Below are 6000 nucleotides of genomic sequence, written 5' to 3' on the forward strand. Positions count from 1 at the left end.
TTTTGTTGTTGTGTCATTGTTATAAACTAATTGGTTTGTACTTATATCAAACCTAAGCATTTACAAATAATAATATATTATGGTTACATTATTGAAAATCAAAGATGGCCACAAAGTATAAAAATACCGTGAACCAGTAAAAATTGAAAACTATACATTGAACAAGTGAGAACTATACTATTAACAGAGAGTGTAATATACTACTTAAGATATACTCTTCTATTCTTCACGTATTTATATTTTATTTCCTTAAAATAAATTAAACACTCTGTTATGCTTTCATACTTGATATTTTTTTTCTCTATCATTTTGTGTGATTGGTTGTAAACACAAAATTTTATTTAATACAAAAAACAAGAAAAAATGTCACAATAAGACTTGAACTCGTGTATCTTAATACACTAAAATTAGTTATTTACCAACTAAGCTAGCGCAGTTTAGTCAGTGTTATATATTAAATAGAAAAAAAAATATTGAAGGGAAAAATTATTCAATATTTTCAGAGAGAGTGAAGATGGTGGAGAAGAAATGACCGTGATTTTTTTTTTGGAAAAAAAGATGACTGTGTAAAATGTATATAAGAATGTGTACTTTTATTGAATAAAACAACCACCAATAAATATTAAAAATGAACTAAATCTTTGAAAAAAATATAGCATAATTTGGAAATATGATAAAGAAAAAACACCATAAATCTAGAAAAACATTTAGCATATAGCTTCGACGGCGAGCCTTCTGACACCACTGCAATCTGGTGCTCCAAACTTTTCCGTTGAGACATCAATGGAACACTTCTCTTTTCCAACGCATTCTTGTGTGAGAATATCAACCGTGTTATTACTTGATTCACAAGTTCCTTTTACAAAAGATCCACAATCGCCATCTGGGTTACCAAAGGATGCAAATTTGAAGGCAGAAATTGGTTTTCTATCGCATGAAAGCTCAATAATATTTTTCTCGTAGACGTTAGCACATACACTTCCCACTCTAGTAGTTTGGAAATTGACAAGCGATGGGTTTCCTCCCATCTCCTCAAACAAAACTAGTGTGTTATCTCCTTCTGCATTCAAGAAAGAACGAGGAACATGGTACCTGTTCAAGAAAAGAACAAAGAAAAAAAATCCCAGTAAAGATTTCTCAGGTTTAACATTAACATATTTGATTCTAGAACCTAATAAGATGTGGAAAATGTACCATCTTTGTGTGGGTTCACCACAATTGGTCAGACATTTTTCAGCATGATAAGCACCTCTATAATTACATTTTGCATCACAACCATTTTCGCTTGAAATGAATGCCGGCCAATAACGTCCAATGTTGTTTCCATTTACCCAAGCTGTACCTTTTCCAAGTCCCATAAGATCGACAACAACCGGATCATTTCCCAAGGGAGACTTGAATGTAGTCTGAAAGACAAAATGGAATGATGTGATCTGATATTAAATCAACAAGTGTTTGGTTTGTTATCTTATAGATAATAACATCTCTTTACCTTATACCATGTCATGGTTCGGTTAAACGGTACACTTTCAACTGACCATTTAGACATTGATTCCGTTCTAAAGAGTTGGCTCTCAAACCCAATTAAACCGGTTTTATAGCTCCATTTATGAGCAGACAAGTCCTTAACTATAGTTTCATCACCATTTCTTCCAGTAATAAAAATGGGTCCAGTGATTCCAGCCGGCTTACTTTCAAAGAAAGCACCATAGTTCTATCAAAAAAAAAGTTGACAAAATTTTATTTTCAGTTAATTTTTTCTTAAAGAGTTTTAACTTTAAAAAATACAAGATAAAATAATATCTAAAAACTTACTGCAAGTCCCACAGTTATGCTAAGAAGAGCAATGACATTACGACCAGACTTAAACTTCACATCTTTCTCAAATACATAGTTAAATTTACCATTCTCAGCGTGTTGACTACCTAAAAATATAAATCAAATACTTTTTCGTAAGTTGGTGTTATGAGATTTGTAAAACTTATATAGGAGATACTTACCAATATGTTTTCCATTGACAAAAGCGTGAAGGACATGAGCAGTACTGTTGACGCAAAGAGACATGTTTTTACCCGAAAATGGATCTCGTTTTTTAAACTTAACGGTAGTCATGTACCATAGATAATCACTTTGGTCATTGGTTACTACTTTCTGATCAAATAGTTGTGTCTGTGTAGATTCTCCTTTTCATTTCAAAAGGAAGTTGTCCACGTTCTCTGGGCTCCATGACCATTTAAGAGTTGAAGGGGTATCCTCAGCTTCATTTGGCTTCTTAACCATCATTGAAGTTTGAGTGGTAATCTGAAAATATAAAACCAACAAAAAATGAATTTTGGTTACAACTTTAAATGACTAACGGTTGTTAGTATGAAAAATTAAAATCCACAAAAGAAAATGTAAAATAGAAAACCTTTGCGGTGTTATAAGCTTCATTTTTGCAATCCGGTAAAATGGTAACAGACCAAGCCGGGACAACGTAAGATTCTCCTTGGAAACTAATTGTAGCATCTGACTTTTCATTTCCATTTCCAAAAAAGCAGCTTGATCCTTTTTCAGTTTTATAAATTGTTGCCTAGGTAATATTTTCATGATGAGTAACTAGTTCAAGAATAACATGTACAATAGTGATAAAAAAATAACAATAATATTACCGATGCAGAGTTTCCAAAGTCAATGGTGGAGATGTTTCCGTACGTGAGAGTTCTCTCCATCGAGTGAAGAACATCATGAAGTTGTTTCAAATGCCCGTATTTTGGTTGATTCAAATTACCTAATAGATTTTCCCATGTTAGTAAAAATAGAAACTTCTAAAATATTTTTAAATATGAATATACTTTAAATTTACCATATTCGTCAAGGGGAGCATCATAATCATATGAAGTTGTGATGTATGGACCACCTGCAGTTCTGTCAAAGTTGGTGCCTCCATGGTACTACAATAATAAAAAATTTCAATTACTCTTTCCAGTTAATGTCGATTTTCTGTGAGCTTATTTTAATAAACAAGTTAAATTTCATTATTATAATTTACCATATAATAATTATTAAAAGTTCCTCCTCTTTGGAAGAATCTTGCAACAGAAAATGCAACATCTTCGGTTGTTCTATGGGGATTTTTGCCACCCCATTGCTTAAACCTAAACAAACAAAAGACAAAATAAATATTTTATGATAAAATATTTAAAAAATAATAAAAATATAATCATACTGAAAATAAAACTTACCATCCGGTCCAATTCTCAGTCCACATCTTAGGAGTGTTGGGATTGTTTGGTACAAAATTGTCACAATAAAATCCATTACATGTATTCAACTATAAAAACAAAAACGATTTAAAATAGTTAACCTTTGAATATATTAAATAAATATTCATTATACCTAGACAGATCTTATTACCATAGGCTGAGGAGCATCATTTTGTTGACACATTATCCACGGAACACCAACATCAAGAGACTGAGCCATGTTTGCACACCACTTAATGTATGCTTTACCCGATTCTCCGTAGGGTCCCATTACATTTCCATACTCATTTTCTATCTGCAAGATTAATAAAACAAAAAAAACATCAATATTGTTAAGAATTATATATAACATTACGAAACACCACATAATGTATTTAAAATATTAAATCGATTACCTGAGCAAGAATAATTGGGCCTCCTTGTGATGCAAATAAATTTTCTTTCTTGACCATGTCTACTATCATAGTTGTGAAGTTTTGCATCTCATCCTATACATAAATCATTCATATAAAATCTAATTAAAAAATAACACTGCATATATGATCAAAAGAATATTGATCATAAAGTAAGACTACCATAAATGCTTTATTTGTAGTTCTGAACATCATTCCAGGCATGTTGTGCAGCCAAACTGGGAATCCTCTGTTTAAAATTATTAAAAAAATTGCAGGTCAAAAAAATCACATGAGAAACAATAATATCATCAAACAAGAAGCCAACTCATATGATAATCTATTAAAAATATATACTATAATTAAAAGACTAGTACTGGCATTTACAATACATAAGTTTTGGTATACTGATTAATAAAATCAATTCATTGGACCATTTATCGACCAAAACATTATACGGAGAACCGTACTATCACCATACAAGAAGCTAACTTATTATGAAAATGTATTAAACTGGTATATATTGCACATAAAGAGACTAGCTAAATCCATTTTAGTATATTACCCGTAATTCCACTCAGCACATGCATATGGTCCTATGCGAAGAACACCATACAATCCTTCATCTTGAATGGTTTTCAGGAATCGAATAAGATCTAATTTTCCAGAAAAATCATATTGACGGCGAGTAGGCTCATGCGCATTCCAGAAGACATATGTTTCGATCGCATCAAGACCTCCTTCTTTACTTTTTCTGATAAGATCCGGCCACATCTAAAGATATTAACATAAAATATTATAATTAGTAGCAAACATAAAAGACTAATACCACACATACTGTTTGATGTAAGGTAGAATAAATACCTCAGGAGTGCTTCTAGGATAATGAATCGAACCAGAAAGGAGAACTCGGCGGTGACCATCAATGGTAATGGCTCGGCCATTATGAGAAACGATTGTGGCATAGACATTACTTACGAAAAGAAAACATAAAAGAAATCGTAGAGAAATCATATTTACTTAGAAAAATGGTTTTTGAATGAAGAAATATGAAAGGAAACAAAGCTTTTTATAGGAGTATAAAATCGTTACCTAAAGATAATATGTATAATTATAGATATTCCGAAAAACAAAATTGTAACTGCCATAGTATTTAAAGTATAATTTTTTATCTTTTAACTAACTTTTTGAATTTTGTAACCAATAGAAAATCATTTATCCTGATTTTCAACTTAAATTTGATTTGGATAATAACAGATTTTATGCCAAAAGTCTGAATCGATGTAGCTTGGTTGTTGAAATTTGTTTTCAATTCATTATATCTTAAAACATGTCTGAACATGAAAAATTATTTGTTTTGTAAATAATGTAAATCTTAAGAGCATCATATTTATTTATATGTTTTCATTTAATTTTTAAACCAGTTTATGTCTGAGTAATTTTTTTAATACTTTCCATTTTTTACAAATAAGATAAAAATAATAATTTTCTTGACTACCTCCCTTTTTATGTAACAAATATCTTGTTTGTGTTAATCAAATTTGTGTATGACCATTGAATAAATGTTATCATAACACTTAAAACTACTTTGACTAACATATTATTAGTCAGCCTCCAAAATTATATAAGTTATATTTTACATATATAAATATTCACTTTTCCTTAATATTCAGTTAGGCGCACGAACTCAGTTGGTAAATATCTAATTTTGTTGTGATACCTTACAAGAGTTTGAATACTTAGTGTGACATTTTTTATTTGCATTAAATAAAACTTTTAAATCTTCTTATACAAAAAAGAACCATTATCCATCAAATCCTTATTTTTCAAAACTCTCAAACAACGAAGGTTTATTTCATCATCCCGAGTTTCTTAACTGGTTTCTCTAATCAAAACATAGCCACACGTTTGATTTGGTTTCATCGTCTTCGTCGAGAATTTTCTCTTCTCTGCACCTTGTTATGCATTCTCACCGGAATCACCGTCGTTGGAGAAACTTGCCAATAAGAAAACATCTTCGAATGTACCATTTTCCATACCTAGAATCTGTAATGTTATAATCAGCATTACCTACCAAAAGTGAAAAAAAAAAAATTCTATTGAAATCTACATGAGTAATGATCATCTTATTAAGAAAAACCATTGGAGATGGAATTCATAGCGTTTAATCACTTGTTTATAAAGACAAACAACCAATCTGGTTCAACTTTTTTTGCCCACCTCGATCGAAGTCCTTGAAACCCCTTTACAAATCTAAATTAAACCAAACTTATCTTCATCCTCGAAGCGTCCATCTCTAGCATCTCACCATTGGTAACAATTAATCATCCGGATCACAAGGCGGTTCAAGTCAATCTCCTCCA

At 31.0% G+C, this 6000-nt stretch overlaps 1 pseudogene; it reads right to left on the reverse strand.

The window, feature by feature from the left end:
• Positions 1-707: 707 nt before the first annotated feature.
• On the reverse strand, positions 708-5698 carry LOC111206916 (annotated as a pseudogene).
• Between the last annotated feature and the right edge of the window lie 302 nt (positions 5699-6000).

The sequence above is a fragment of the Brassica napus genome, chromosome C6, assembly GCF_020379485.1.
Source record: "Brassica napus cultivar Da-Ae chromosome C6, Da-Ae, whole genome shotgun sequence".
NCBI classification, from domain to species: domain Eukaryota; kingdom Viridiplantae; phylum Streptophyta; class Magnoliopsida; order Brassicales; family Brassicaceae; genus Brassica; species Brassica napus.